The sequence below is a fragment of the Triticum urartu genome, chromosome 2A (assembly GCF_056163025.1).
Source record: "Triticum urartu cultivar PI428250 chromosome 2A, HENAU_Tu73, whole genome shotgun sequence".
Classification (NCBI taxonomy): Eukaryota; Viridiplantae; Streptophyta; class Magnoliopsida; order Poales; family Poaceae; genus Triticum; species Triticum urartu.
Window position 1 is genome coordinate 330581938 of NC_141874.1, and position 16967 is coordinate 330598904.

The window sequence follows — 16967 nt, forward strand, 5'->3', positions numbered from 1 at the left end:
TTGCAGGGTTGTTTGAGAGAGACCATCTTCATCCTACACCTCCCACAGATCGATAAACTTTAGGTCATCCACTTGAGTGACCATCCTCTGATGCCAACTGCTCAGGATGCATCGTGGGCTGATCACTCACAGAGACAAGACACTCCAAGCTCTCCCCAACGGCAAGATACCCCAACAGTGCAGGATGATGATGACTTTGTGGCCCAGCACACTCCATCTCCACAAGCGTCGCCCGCATTACGCAGGCTTCGCAAAGGACCAAGGCCCCAAGTCACTCCCACAATGCACGTGTTTGAATCCGAAGCCAAAATGGTTGAAGATGTTCCGGCTGCATCAGCCGATGAAGAAGAAGATGAAGAAGAAGCCCCAAGAGTTTCAAGAGTTGCTACACCCCCGTCTCACCAAGATGTTGTTCTCGAGGAGAACATGACCGACCCTCCAGCTTCTGAAGTGGAGGTTAACAACCCTGAAGTAGCCACCAACATCACTGCTGACGCCAATGATGTTGTCATGGTTGACGCCAATACGGCACCGGAAGCCAATGAGGCGCCAGAAGCCAATGAGGTACCAGAAGTCAATGCTGCAACACCTGAAGTCAATGCTGCAACACCTGAAGTCAATGCTGCAGCACCTGAGGTCCAAGTACCTGAAGCACATGTGGCCCCTGAAGCCCATGAAGACAATGCCAATGCCCATGTTCCCCCTCCAAGACCTCACACAATGGAGCTGGCATTTGATCGTGGTCAGCCAGTTATGGTTCGATGGCCCATTCTGACTCCTCCGCCTGCTGCTGGTCCACAATTTGAGTACCACGTCGAGCACATGCCTCAAGTTCAAAAGCCCAAGCCAAGACTTCCACGATTCCCAGGCACTGCCACTTCACCTGGGGTCTTCAATGCAAATGGCTTCGTGGCACATAATACCTTCTTGAACAGCTCCAAGAAACCCTATACGAGACCGCGCATTTCCTCAGGTCGGTTCTGGAGCTATCAGCAGCGCAGCTACTATTCCTGTGTCCTATACAATCAAGGGCGCATATTTCCACATATGTGCCTCGACTCTGAAGCTATAGCTGGTCTGCCCTGCCTCGAAGAAGCATTGGACTGTTTCAGAGATGCTGGTCTGTTGCAGTTCGTCACTGACAAGGAGCACTGGAATGAAGAATTGCTGCTTCAATTCTATGCGACTCTTCATATTCGAGGCTACAACAGGGATCCGAAGACTTGGGTCCTTGAGTGGAAGACAGGCAATGTCCATCATGAAGCTAAAGCTCTTGATATTATTGAGCTCACAGGCCTGTCCACTCCTGGTGAATACTATGAACCAGGTTGTCAACAACATCAAAATGCCTTGGAAAGCATCTTTCAGAAGCCAGAACCCAACATGAGTCAAATGCTGAGCATGATGAAGCCTCTGCCTCATGACGCTGAATGCCCATCTGAGTTCTTTGTTGAAGACCTAGAGTACCTGCCTCGCACCATTTACCACATCATCAGGAAGACTCTATGGCCTGTCAAGGGACACTCATCTGCAGCGAAGCTTGAAGGAGCAATGAAGACTTTGGTTTTCTATATCTTCAATGGCATCAGCTTCAATGCTCAAGACTTCTTCATCAGGCAGTTGGCTGCGTCTGGCTCTGACATCTTTGGGTTGAAATTCTATGCTCCATGGGTCATGTGTCTGATAAAGGGTCACTCGGCTTTCAACTATCAGCCGTCTGCACGCAATCATCTTATATTCTTGCCCGAGGTTGAACTGTCAGTTGAAGCCATTTACCCAGAGCCTGCTAAGGATCCCATTTATCTTCACAATGCTGATCACCAAAGCTTCACCCAGCCCATTGAAGGGATTCTGGCCATTTCTCGTGTTTATCCTCTGGCTGGAAACACACGTGTCCCTCGTGCTCAAACTGATGTCACTGGTAGCACCATTGTGCAAAGGCCTCAAAGACGATCTCATGTCCTCAATGACCGAGAGCTTCTTGTCACGCTGCATCAGAAATAGGACAAACATCACGACTGGCTTAAGCGTCAGATGCAAAGCCTCTGGGTGGATGTCAACCGCATTTGCAATCTTGCCACCAAGAATGCCTTTGTCACTCATGAAACCTATCGGAGGTCGTGGAAGAGTTTGACCCTACTGAGTGCTGAAGCTGATCTGCACGACGATGGCTTCACCGAACTCTTCAAGTTTGACTCAACTCCTCCCAGAAATGCTCACTTGTGTCGGACTCCCTCACTTGAAGACTCTGAATACTCGTCCTCAGCTGCGACCGTAAATGCCAGAGTCATCGATGACCAAGATGATGCAACTTCACCTCCTCCACCTTCAGCATGAATCAACACTACACCAAGTTCATCTACACCGCCAACCAACACCGACGACCCTGCTGTTTCACCAACTACTCAAGGGAACGAGTAGGTGCTCTATGTCTTCAAACCTTTTTGGTCCTTACTAACAAAAGGGGGAGAAGCATATGAGTTTGATAGTCTTCAAGCGGGTCCATATGGGCGGTGGTTTTATATTTTTCCTAGTGTTTACAAATCTCGCTTTCTGGTACATTTGGTTCTTTGAGTTGTAACACTTAAACTAGATGGTCGTCTGCTACTTATTTGCTATTCTGTGATGCGATGATAAATTCCTCATGTGCGATGATAACTTCCGCACTTAGGTCATTCTGCAGATGTCCATTTTTCATTATGCATGTCATTATCTTCACATACTTTTCATGCATGATGAATTGTCATCATAAGTTGAAGAGGATCTCCACTAGTACAACCTGCCATGTGCATTTGCATACCAAAAGCAAATTACTTATATGCACATCTTCAGGGGGAGCCTTTGCCACTTATGAACACAATCCCCTATCCTTTACAATTTCACATATTTTATTCCCCGTTGAAAACTTCAACTAGTTTGTCATCAATCACCAAAAAGGGGGGAGATTGTAAGTGCATCTAGTGCCACCCCTAGTTGGTTTTGGAGTATTGACGACAAACCTAGTTGAGGGACTAATGTGTTTGTGATAAATGCAGGATAACACAGGTAGAAGTCCCTCATTGATTCGTTTTTCCTACCAGAGATGACCCCTAAAAATGTATGAAGACATTGAAGTCAAAGGTGGTATGTGAAGACATTCACATTGAAGTCTATGACAAGAGAAGACATCGCATGAAGACTATGGGGCGCGAAGACTTAGTTGTTTCATCATTTTTTTCTTCTTTGTTGAGTCATAGGAACCACCGTACTGTTAAGTGGGGTCCAAGTGAACCAGTCAGAATGACTGAAGTGGCTTAACCAAAATCCTATGTCTTCGAGTGAAGACTATGAGAGCAAATCTTGTCCAGAGTTGGATAAGTCAGCTTTGCTTGTAGCCCAAGTAAAGTTGTCGTGTGTGTTTGAAATCTGACCGTTGGAACACGTGTCAGTTCCTTAGTGACTGAGGGTCATTTCAGACAAATCAGGTCGGGTTGGCTAGTGGCTATAAATAGCCCACCCCCTACAACCATAAACGGTTGGCTGCTCAGAGTTAGTGTACGGCTTTTGTTGTTTGAGAGCAACCCACCTCGAATCCTTTGAGAGAGAATTCCTTGCGAGGATAAAGCCCTAACCACCCAGAGCCAAGCAGAGTTAGGCATCACTTAAGTCTTCCTGTCTGCGTGATCTGAAGACTTATTACACTTGAGGACTGTGAATCCTCCAACCGGTTAGGGTCACGTTCTGAGCATCCAAGAGTCATTGTGGATCGCCGGTGAACGAAGTTTGTGAAGGTTTGGAAGTCTACCTTGAAGACTTACCAGAGTGATTGGGCAAGGACTGGGTGTCCTTAGCTCAAGGGGAATAAGGTGAAGACGAGGTCTTCTGAGTTGAATCTCAACCTTCCTAACCAGACGTACAGTGGTCACAGCAACTGGAACTGGCCCAACAAATCATTATCTTCAACAAGTCACTGGTTTCATCCTTCCCTTCCCTTTACTTACAGTTGGTCCTTGTGAAGTCATTGTATGATTGCTTTATCTTTTGTCTTCATTGAGTGATTGCTTGTTCTGATTGGCTTCACAATATCTTCCTACCTGATCTTTACTGCCTAGCTGCTATTAGTCATTGTGCTTTCACTCCATTGAATACTTGACTATGGTTTGCCTAGTGTAGTCTACCTTTCGCTGCATGGTAATAGGTTTATTTCTATCGTTTGTCTTCGAAACTTCCATGTTTTGAACACTTCCATAAAAATCGCCTATTCACCCCCCTCTAGTCGATCACTAGCACTTTAATTACCGGAGTTCCTCATGGTGGTTCGTCAAGGATTCTTTTCATTCTTCAATTGTTCTTCAAGATATCTCTCGAAGGCTATGATCCTCCAAGATATACTTCAAGTTTTCTTCTTCCTGCAATCTGGAGTGCAATTCTTTCTTCTGTATCATTGGAGGTGGTATTATGTCATTCTTGATAATTTGAGTTCATGTTTCATGATTCACATGTTGTTAAGAATGAATTATTTTAAATCCATCAATCTCGTCATTGGAGTTTTCTTGGGTTATATTTCACCTAAAACCTTCCCTAAGGATTGTTGCTATTAATGGTGCTTATAAATGATCCAAGTTCTTCATTTATCCTCCCGGTGATATAAGCTTCTCGTCTCCTTGTTGATATCAATCCAATCTATCGTTTCCGTCAGTGGCAGAATTTCAAGTCAGTTTTGGGATGTTTTCCATAAGCCCACAACAAGCTTACTCTTTTCGTTGTTGTATTTTTTTCAACAACTCCGTTCGACCCTTCTCCTAAGATGCTTTCAAGCTCATTCGAGATAAAAGATATTGTTTTTATCCTCCGTTCATTCCATTTCATTCTCTCTTTTCTTCCGGAGGCATTGTGATGTTGCTCTTTTCAGGCATTGTGATGTTGCTCTTTTCAGTCATCATCTCGAATTATGAAGATCATGATCTTTTCATGCTTATCCTATTTAACCAGAGTGTTGTGCCCTTTGCTCAAGCTTTTTCATTTTATCAAGTCTTTCATTCTCTTTTCAACCGAAGTGCTACCCAAATCGGTTCTTTCTTTTCCTCTTTCTTATCGGAGTGCTTTCAACTTCGTTCTTCACCATTGTATTCTTTTCTCAAAATGGCTTAACCTTTTCAAGGTTCTTTGGTCTCACTCATTTGTCAAAGAAGCAACTTAGTTTTACCTCTTCTCTTTCTCTTCCGTTTTTCCCTCTGGTGCCATTCTAGATCTCGGGACGAGATCCTCTCGTAGTGGTGGAGTGTTGTAACGCCCCGTGACCGATGTGCCAGGTGTCTTCCAGTTATTCGCTATTGTTGCCTTGTCATTGTTTGCGTGTCATGCATTGCATATCATGTCATCATGTGCATTTCATTCGCATACATGTTCGTCTCATGCATCCAAGCATTTTTCCCGTTGTCCGTTTTACAATCCGGCGCTCCTATGCCACCCGGTGTCCCTTTCTACCTCTTTTCGTGTGCGGGTGTTAAACGTTCTCGGATTGGACCGAGACTTGCCATGAGGCCTTGGTTTACTACCGATAGACCGCCTGTCAAGTTTCGTACCATTTGGACTTCGTTTGATACTCCAACAGTTAACCGAGGGACCGAAAAGGCTTCGTGTGTGTTGCAGCCCAACACCCCTCCAAAGTGGCCCAAAACCCACCTAAACCCCCTCTATCATCTCGGTCGTTTGATCACGATCGCATGGCTGAAAACCGCACCTCATTTGGACTCTCCTAGCTCCCTCTACCTATATATATGTGATCCCCTCCAAAAATTCGCGGATAAACCCTACCTTCTTCCTCCTCCCTCCGCCGGACATGTCCGCGCCGCCACCGGACGCGTCTGCCACCGTGCCCGGACCAATCCCGAGCCACCACCTGCCCTCCCCGCGCCGTCCACCGCGCACGGGCCCGCAGAGCCCATCTCCGGCCCGCCCCGGGCCGCGCCGGGCTCGTGGAGACCCGCAGCCTCGCCGGATCTTCGCGCCGTCGCCGACGACCAACTCCGGCGACCGGAGCTCGCCGCCGCTGCCTCATTTCCTCCCCGGCTCGCCGGAGCGCCGCCTCCCGTCGAGCTCGACCTCGCCGAACTCCACCCGCAGACCGACCCCGCCGCCCTGCCTTTTCCCCATCTTCTTCTCCCTCTCTCCCTCACCCTTTCTCTCCCGCAGGTACCCAGGACGCCATGGATGGACGCCCCAAGCTCCGACAGCAACCCCGCCGACCTGAGCTCCGTCCGCCTCCGCCCTTGCTCTGATTCGGCCGCCAACGCCCTGATCTACCCATTCCCGACCTCCCCGACGCCTACCGGAGTCCCATGTCGCCCCACCGTCGTCGTTGACTTCCACTGGAGTCGTCCTGTACGAGGAATGGAGCTCCCCCGATCTGGATCCTTTTTTTCGCGCTGGTCGTTTTTCTCCTAAGTCCCTAGATCCCAGTAATTTTATGTATATTTCATCGCATCATAATTTCATCATCATGGCTCCGATTCATGCGTGTAGCATATCAAAATGTTTATCTCGACGAGTACATCATTTCATCTCATTGTATCATTTTCATTTGAGCTCATCTTGATGCCCGAAATGCTATTACAAGAGGGCTATGTGATGATTGTTTCAGATCTGTTTCAGCAAATGCACTTTTGTCATTTTTGCCATGATTAATGTGTGCATGCTATGATCTTGAGCTCTACATGTATTTTGCTGAATGCCATGCCATATTTACAGGGGTGTATGTCATGTATTTTTGTGATCTTTGTGGTGACTAGCACAAGCATGCAAATTAGCTTCCTCAATGATGCTGATTTCAGGGACTTAGAATTTCACTAAAGTCCTTGCCCTGTCATTATTTTTATGCCATATGTTCATGTTGTTTCCTAGTGATCCGTGCCTCTTTTGAGGATGATCAGTAAGGATGTTTTGTAAATATTGTGGTGCTCTATCCATCCATGTCTTTGTTTGCAATTATGGAGCACCCTAGCTTGAGTCAATCCAGCTCTACTTTTGCTATAAAATGTTCCTGGCAGATTGTTAACATGTTTACGATTTTGCCGAGCTTGTTGTTGTTGATCCGTGCATGCTATGTTGTTGTTCTTGCCATGTCTAGCTTCTATGCCATGTCTATTTGATGGGTGTATGCTTAGTTTGTCATGCCATGCTCTGTAGTGAGTGCATCGAGCTCGTAAACATGCCTACTCGGTAACTGTTTTGCCATGCTCTAGTTTTTTCACTAAGTCTGAATCTGTTTATGTTTTTGCTATGTTCACATGCTTGCCATTGTATTTTCTTATCCCTTTTGGCTCATGGTCACTAAGGGACGTTTGTTATATGCTTTGAATAGCTTCATTCCATGCCTTGCTTTGCCATGATATGTGCCTTTAGCATGTAGTTTTCATGCTCTAAACATTGTTTTCTGATGATAAATTCCTGATTTGTTGTTATTTCACTAAGTCTGAAACCTGTTATCATTTGCACTTTTGCCATGCGTGTTTGAACCTGTTAATGAGTGAATTAGCCATAGCTCAGTGTTCATATTTTGTCAAGAATCATGAGTGGATCCCTTCCATGTATTTTGTTGTCATGTTGGAGTGTTGTAGCATGTTGATCTTGATGCATTTAGATGGTCTCGTGCTGATTATCGCAGACCGGTGCCATATTTGTTTTGCTTGCCATTTCCAAACCGTGCATCCGATTCCGTTGATCTTTATATCGATTTCAACCGAAATCAACTCACCTTTCCAGTGGCACTCTTGGATTTCCATGTTGAGGCCAGGCTCAATCATTCCTATCCAAATCATGCATATGCATTGCATACCGCATCCTGCATATCATGTCATGTTAATGTGTTGGTTCTTTACTATGTTGTGTGCTTCTTTCCAGTGTTGTTTATTCGGGTTGGTTCCGATAACCTCGCATTTGTGAGGAACCGTTCGACTACGTCCATTTGTTTTCTTCATGGACTTGGTCTTCTTCCTTGCGGGATCTCAGGCAAGATGACCATACCCTCGAAATCACTTCTATCTTTGCTTGCTAGTTGCTCGCCCTTTTGCTATGCCTATGATGCGATACCTACCACTTGCTTTTTCATGCCTCCCATATTGTTAAGCCAAGCCTCTAACCCACCTTGTCCTAGCAAACCGTTGTTTGGCTATGTTACCGCTTTGCTCAGCCCCTCTTATAGCGTTGTTAGTTGCAGGTGAAGATTGGAGCTTGTTCCATGTTTGGAACATGGATATTTTGTTGGGATATCACAATATCTCTTATTTAATTAATGCATCTATATACTTGGTAAAGGTTGGAAGGCTAGGCCTTATGCCTGGTGTTTTGTTCCACTCTTGCCACCCTAGTTTCCGTCATATCGGTGTTATGTTCTCGGATTTTGCATTCCTTACACAGTTGGGTTATAATGGGAACCCCTTGACAGTTCGCTTTGAATAAAACTCCTCCAGCAAGGCCCAACCTTGGTTTTACCATTTGCCACCTAGCCTCTTTTTCCCTTGGGTTAGGCCAGCCCAAGGGTCATCTTTATTTTAACCCCCCCCGGGCCAGTGCTTGTCTAAGTGTTGGTCCAAACTAGAGCCCCTTGCAGCGCCACCTCGGGGAAACTCGAGGGCTGGTTTTATTTGTACGGATTGCTTATCCGGTGTGCCCTGAGAACGAGATATGTGCAGCTCCAATCGGGATGCCGGCGCATCAGGCGGTCTTGCTGGACTTGTTTTACCATTATCGAGGATGTCTTGTAACTGGGATTCTGAGCCTGATCGGATTGTCTTGGGAGAAGGAATATCCTTCGTTGACCGTGAGAGCTTGTGATGGGCTAAGTTGGGACACCCTTGTAGGGATTTGAACTTTCGAAAGCCGTACCCGCGGTTATGGGCAGATGGGAATTTGTTAATGTCCGGTTGTAGAAAACTTGAAGTTTATCTTAATTAAAATACATCAACCAGGTGTGTAACCATGACGGTCTCTTCTCGGCGGAGTCCGGGAAGTGAACACGATGTTGGAGTTATGTTTGATGTAGGTTGTTCTAGGATCACTTCTTGATCATAGTTCATCGATCGTGCTTTGCCCTCTCTTCTCGCTCTCATTTGCGTATGTTAGCCACCATATATGCTAGTCTCTTGCTACAGCTCCACCTCATACCTTTTACCTTACCCATAAGCTTAAACAGTCTTGATCGCGAGGGTGTGAGATTGCTGAGTCCCTGTGACTCATAGATTCTTCCAAAACCAGCTTGCAGGTGCCGAGGATATCATGCAGATGACGCAACCAAGCTCAAAGAGGAGCTCTATGAAGATCTTGTCCTTTGTGTTGTTTTCGTTCTAGTCGATCAGTAGTGGAGCCCAGTTGGGTCGATCGGGGATCTGTGTAGCTTTTGGGGTTGTCTTCTTTTATTTTGGTTCCGTAGTCGGACCTTGATTGTATCTGGTTGATGTAATGCTTTATTCATGTAATTGTGTGAAGTGGCGATTGTAAGCCAACTATGTATCCCTTTCCCCTTTATTTATGTACATGGGTTCTTTGCGAAGATTACCTCACTTGCGACATTGCTTTCAATGCGGTTATGCCTCTAAGTCATGCTTCGACACGTGGGAGATATAGCCGCATCGAGGGCGTTACATGTAGTTAATGAGGATAGAGATGTTTAGAGTAACATAGTAATATGTTACAGTATAAGTTACCCACCACTATGACCAGCCTTGTATTCCATACGATATCATAATATGATACTCAACCCTCTCTTCCTTCATTTAATTCTACGCCACCTCATCAAATTCGCCTACTACTAGTTGGCATGCATGATACTACTTATAATACTCCCATTACAACCAGCCTGGTAGAATTAAAATACCTAATCTAAATGGTCGCCGCCCGATCTCTTTGTCCTCCTCCAGCATCCGGAAGAAGAAGAATCGTGCAAGACACCGGTTGTATTCGTTGGCGTCGCCTCGGCGGTGGCCTTCATGGGATACAATTGGTGGCGGCCTCCCGTGTTCTACATCTCCTCGATGATGGCGGTGGGCGGGGACGTGCTGCCCGTCACCTCGTCGACATCCGTGTAGTCGTGCCACCTCGTCGACATCCGCGGTGGCTTCTTTCTCTGCCTGCATGTCGCGGCTACGTGCGCGTCGACGGCGGATGGCGCAGTCACAGACACTGGAGGTGATGTACGACATGGCGGCGTTGAGGGTAGCGACGATGCCCGTGCCAACGTGCTCCCTGACAAGCCGGTGTGGAGCAAGTTGGCACTCTTCCTCGAGCTGTATTAGAGAGGCCAACTGCGGAACCACGTGTTGGCTTTGTGCGGCAACTGCCTCTGATGGGCTAGGCGAGGTAGGTGGAGAAGCGAGCTCCCTCGCTCGTAACTTCCGGGCTCGGCGGGCCACCCAGACAGCTTTTATGCCGGAGAACTGCTCTTCCTGCTTGTCGGATGCCGCTGAAAGAGTGGAAAAAATGGTTGAAGGAGGAGCTTGGCCGGCGTGCTTCTCCTGAACAGACGTGTGTGGCTGGAGTTGGTTTCTCGCATTTCACGTGGGTTTAACTGTAGGTTTTTGAATGCGGCGAGGAGGCGGGTACAGTTGGGAGTGCAGCGGGCGGCGCCCTGGGCCGGCGCGCCGCTTCAAATGGCGGACGCACTGAGAGGCCACGTCTGCCCTGATCCCCTTGTCCACTGGACCTTGACGGTGTACGTCACCTTGTGTCCAGATCTATGATGCCACATGTACTAGATGAATGACTCCAAGTTCGACCACTGTGATGCTAGAGGTGCGAGCCGAGGAACACTGTTGCAGGCACCCACCCTCAGACTAGCCACAATGGGTAGTAACATAGACTAGTAACATGCTCATGTTACTAGTCTATGTTACTACCTCTATAGTGGGGACATGCAACACTTCATTTATTAGGTTATAGATACATCTTGCCTTGATATGTGTGATGTTACTCATACTACTAGTAAGGCTAGTGATAGTGGGAGTAACTTAGGTAGTAACATAGCGCACTCCGAGAAATTTTTGCTTATGTGGCATGTAGTTAATGAGGAGAGAGGTGTTTAGAGTAACATAATATGTTACCGTAACATAGCGCTTCCCCAGAAAGGATGAGTCTACAAGCTAATAAATAAACCCATCTATGACACTACTTTTATGTTACTTTGCACTATGGAGGTAGTAACTTAGACTAGTGTCATGCATATGACACTAGTCTAAGTTACTCCCCACTATGACCAGCCTAACTAGCTATGTTACTACTTTCCTCTCTTTCTTCATTTATTGCTTGCCACATCATCTACTTTATCTAGATATGTGTGATGTTAGTACTCCCTCTGTTCCTAAATATAAGTCTTTGTAGAGAGTTCACTATGGACTATATACGGAGCAAAATGAGTGAATCTACATTCTAAAATGCTCTACATACATCTGTATGTAGTCCGTAGTAAAATCTCTACAAAGACTTATATTCAGGAACGGAGGGAGTACCCATGTGGTTTGGGTCAGCCTTGGTATACCGCGTCTTCACCATGGCCCAGGCTTCCCTGGCACCTTGACAGCATGCCGATATCTTCCATAATCGGAAGCGCCACCATGCTCCCTTGAGCTTCTCTGCAAGCTCTCCAATGCCTTCTGGTAGGGAGACGGATGGCCACAAGGCCTGGGTAATACCTTGCATCACCTGCCGAACTTGTCCGTGCAGAGCTCGGGTAGAAGATCACCCGCAGACCCGGGCATCTCCTCCGCGGGACGACCCGTCAGCATACCTACAGACATAATTCTGTTAGCCAGCTTCTCCGCCGCCCCCCTTTTAAGGGTTCATCCAAGCACTTACTAAAAATGTCGCGTCGAAGCCGCTTATTCTCCTTCTCGGAGTCCGCAAGCTGGGCTCGAACATCCTCCAGTTCCACGCTCAGCTTGGTATTGGCGTCTTGGAGATTGTTTTTCTCCAGCCTGACCTCAGTCAGCACGCGTTCGCCAGCCTTTAGCTGTCGTACGACATGCTGGTCCTCCAGATTCTCTCTGGATTCATCTGCTATATCTATTATTAGATCTGCAGCCACAACCGCACGCTATATGGTACCTATCATTCTTCGAAAGAAATGTTACCAACTGGGGACTTTTTAGGTTCCTTCAATGCGGCAATGGCGGCTCGAAGTTGGGTCTTGCATTCCTCCAGCTCCTATGACAGTTGAGTATTCTTCTTTGTAAGAACCTGCACAATAGATGATCCTTACATAAGTTCTGCTAACTGTTTCAAGTCTCAGGGGCTACTGATACATATAATCATCAGATTTTCTTACCCGTACATCCCTTATATACTGGTCCGTGGCTCTGGCTAGACCATTTTGAGCAGCACGGAGGTACGCGTCTCCAGAATTGAAGGCATCAAATGCCTCCGGTGAGAAGCAAGCGTCACGAAGTACGTCCTGGAGAAGCCTATGATTCATGGCGCTCTCCACTTCTGAATTTGTAGCGGATAGTCTATCCGCATCCTCTGTAGGGGGAGTATCCGGTGTCCGCCCCATGTCGGCTTCCGCCTCTATGTCCGGTCCTGGAGCCTGACTGGTGGAAGCATGATCGGCGGCCTCACCGGACATATTCCGGCGAGCGTTTTTTCTGTTAAAGAAAAATGGACGTCATTACATTTTGAGAAACACGACAACCACGGAGCGGGTTTTTTTCATACCTCTGCGCCGATGTCTCCGTCCTGACCGCCTTCCTTTTTGGCCTGCCCGACCTCGGTGCCTCTTGTTGGCGAGTTGCTACGGGTTCGGCACGGCGTCCCGAATGCCTTCCCTGTAAAACACCATATGTATATGGTAGGCGAAGTGTCTAAAAGGGGATCCTAGTTTTTGGAGTTGGGATTTTTGGTTTTTCTTACGTGTGACGCAGGAAGTAGTCCGGGATAGTCGGCCGTAATGGCCACCATGGCGTCATCACAGCTTAATTGATAGAGCTGCCGGTCTATCAGCTCCAAGAATATGTTCGGATCTTCTTCGAGTCCGGGACCGAGGGCCCGATCAGGGTCCTCTGGTTGTGGAGATGGGCTGTTGACCTCCCTTATGGCTTTTCACAGTTCCTGCCGCAAAATGGCAAGGTGAGTACCTACGACGAAGAATGTGGGAAGAATGGGAGTAAGGAGATGTAACTCACCCAGCTTGGAGGGTTGTACATGGAGAATCCATCCCGTGGCTTGATGCAGATGAACTCCTCTTCCTCTCCCTTGAACAACTCAGATAGAATTTTTGCTAAAGCAGCAGCATTGTCCGGACCCTTACGCCCGTAACGGGTGGCATCATCTTCCCTGTTAAAACACCAAAGGGGGTGCCCTCGATATTGAAGTGGCTGCACACCCCGCATTGTGCATATTGACATAACCTCAATTACTGTCAATCATGATTGAGCCAGCGCTTTAATCTGGTTCATCAGGTAAAGGACCTATCCGTTGTCTTCCTCCTGGGGGCTCCGTGGGCGCCAACTTCGGCGTTTCTTCAGAGGAGCACTGTTGAACTCAGGAAGACCCCGCCGAACAGGGTCCGAAAGGGGGACATTCTCCATATAAAACCATTCCGAAGGCCAGTCTTCGGACGTCTTCTTCGGAGTACCGGACATGTATCCGGTTTTGGTGATGCGCCATATTTCGGCTCCGCCCACTTGATAAAGTGACCCCTTCTGCGTGCGGGGGACGAGGCAAAATAACCTTTTCCACAGCTCGAAATGAGCCTCGCAGCCCAGGAATAACTCGCAAAGGGCAACATAGCCGGCGATGTGTAATATGGAAGCAGGGGTGAAATTATGCAGTTGGAGGCCGTAAAACTCTAGGATCCCGTGGAGGAACGGATGAATCGGAAATCCGAGTCCCCTTAATAAATAAGGAACAAGGCACACCCGCTCCCCTGTAGAGGGGCTGGGGAAGCTCTCCGCTTGCTCCCCGCCATTGCAGGTGGCGAGCCCGGCTCGGACGGGAACCATATACATTGGAGGAAGAAATCCCTGAGTCTGCAGTTCGACTAATCGACTGTGTGAGACAGAACACCTCTCCCAATCACCGGGCTTAGAGTTATGGGGGCGAGAGGAGGAGCTGCGGTGGTCGGCCATGTTGGGGTGGATTTTTCCGAAGCGCGCTCCGATGGATTCTCGATGTGGGAGGATGGTATGGATTGGATCTAAGAATCCCCATCCCTTTAATAGACAATTTATTTATCTGTCTAGGGGGGCCAATGTAAAAATGCCCTGGCTCCTCATATTCATTCGATGCGTGGAAGATAGCCCTTATTGGGCGCAGAAGCCAAGAAGTCCAACATTTATGGTGCTGGACACTACTTGACGAACATTCAAAATTTGGAGAAGAACCCGCCTTGCAATGCCGAAGACAATACTGCGTGTCGGACTTGACGTCATTGAAGCCTGGTTCGGGGGCTACTGAGGGAGTCTTGGATTAGGGGGTCTCCGGACAGCCGGACTGTTGGACTACGAAGATACAAGATTGAAGACTTCGTCTCGTGTCCGGATGGGACTTTTACTTGGCGTAGAAGGCAAGCTAGGCAATACAGATATGTATATCTCTTCCTTTGTAACCGACCTTGTGTAAACCCTAGCCCCCTCCGGTGTCTATATAACCGGAGGGTTTTAGTCTGTAGGACAACATACAATCATACCATAGGCTAGCTTCTAGGGTTTAGCCTCTCTGATCTCGTGGTAGATCAACTCTTGTACTACTCATATTATCAAGAATAATCAAGCAGGACGTAGGGTTTTACCTCCATCAAGAGGGGCCGAACCTGGGTAAAACATCGTGTCCCCTTCCTCCTGTTACCATCCGCCTTAGACGCACAGTTCGGGACCCCCTACCCGAGATCTGCTGGTTTTGACACCGACACTCCCACTGTGGGTAGTCTCATAATTTTCCTCGTCATCATCTGAGTCCTAGAAGATCTCACCCACATCATCATTAGGCATGCAGCCGCCTTCATAGACAACGTGCGTGGAAGGAGTAGAGGCGACTGGGGACGCACCACGTCGTGGGCACCCCGTACGTGTTCGTGTGCGTGCAACGTGCGTGCTTTTCCATCGGTGCTAGATCTAACGCCGAGGTTGCGGTCGTCTTCGTCTCCGGCTAGTCGTTGAGCAACGACGGCAAAGAAGTGATGCAAGAGATGCGTAGGCGCCGTTGTCTGCGAGCTTTGCCGCAGCACGATGAACCGGACGTCGCCGCAGATGGCGCATGCCTCCATGCAGCTGAGTGTGTGCGCATGCATGTGTTATTCACGTGCATTCTGTGGCCGAGTGTGTGTGCATGCATGTGTTGTGTATGTGCGTTGTGTGCTCCATGTTGTGCGCGTATGTGCATAAGTTGGATCGGCATGAGTTAGTGCGTTGGCGTGTGTACATGCGTGGCTACATGCGTCCTGTACATGCGTGGCTTCTTGCATGGTGATCAATATAAACTATAAAATATCTTCAACTTAGAATCCTGATGTATCGTCTCTAGTGGTTAGCGAAGAGTTCATGTTCTTGTATTTGTTTATAGGTGGGCAGGCAGCAAAAAATAGGGGAAAACACGCAAGGTTCCTTGCAGATGCTCCACCGCGAGGTTCCTTGCGCATTCTCGGTCGTCGAGAATCTATGTTCTTCCACACTCTTTTTTACGTGAGCTTTGTTCATCCTTTTGCCAACACGCGAGACATCTAGCATCAAGGTGCACGTGTCATGCAAGAAAATGAAGATGGTCAGATAAGCAGTGGGTAAGTGAGTCGTGCACTTCGATGGCACCTACTACGCAATATTTTTTCTCCTCTATGGCATGTGAATAGCGCACGTACTCAATGACGGAGCACGGGATGGTAGCCATGACATGGTCAACCCTTTTTTGGATAGAGTACATACTAAATAAATTTGATGTGTCCCGTCAACTCGCAGAACGACGAGAAGCTTGCTTACTATGCCTTCTCCCTCGCCAACGCATGCATGGTGGCTCGCAGCACGAGGTCAAACTTCTGCTTACAAGCGGTGGACGTGCAGCAGTTCATTTGGTGTCAGATTGCCAGAAGTACTACTGTAGTACCATCATTATTGTTCGACTACCAGAAGAGGCAAAGAGCCAAGCGCATGGTCACCTACTAACCTTAGGCTATCCATAGTGGGAGTAACATAAGTAGGAGTACCTCCTTTTTTATTCTACAAACAACCACACGCGAATATTGGACGGTAGCAGCATAGCAACCGAATCAAAAATCAAAACCAACCAATGAACTACTACTACAGGTGAGTGTTTGCTAGTTCATGTACTCCGTCTGTCCATTTATATAGGGCTTAATGCGTTTTTCGAGACTAACTTTGGCCCTGTTTGGATCCACGGGTTAGAGTTAGTTTGAGCTAGTTGGGGCTCAAATAGCCCTAAAGTATCCAAACATGAGGGTTAAATTGGAGCAAGTTGCCCCAAACCCACCAAAAAAACTATCCTACCTAAGAGTCGCTAACATGTGTTGAGTTAACCAACCTCAATAGATGGCAAAAACACCAGCCCGCCGCACTTTGAGAGAGACGAGGAGCAAGAAGCGATATGGGCTGCCGGATTACTAGAGCTAGGTGTCGCATGAAGGCCAAGAAATATGGTGATAGTGTGGGTTAGCCATGTAGTATGATGTAACTACACTGGGCTGCCGTGTTTCGTACTCTTCCAGTCTACTGTGGAGATGATTAGTTGATTTTATATCGCTGAATAATATAAAATATTATGATGCAGATGCTCCACCATGAGATTCCTTGCTCCTTCTCGATCGTCAGGAATCTATGTTCTTCCACTCTTTTTTGACGTGAGCTTTGTTCATCCTTTTGCCAACACGCGGGACATCTGGCATCAAGGTGCACGTGTCATGAAAGAAAATGGAGATAAGTAGTGCGTAAGTGAGTCGTGCACTGCGATGGCACCTAGTGCTACACAATATTTTTCCTCCTCGATGGCACGTGAAT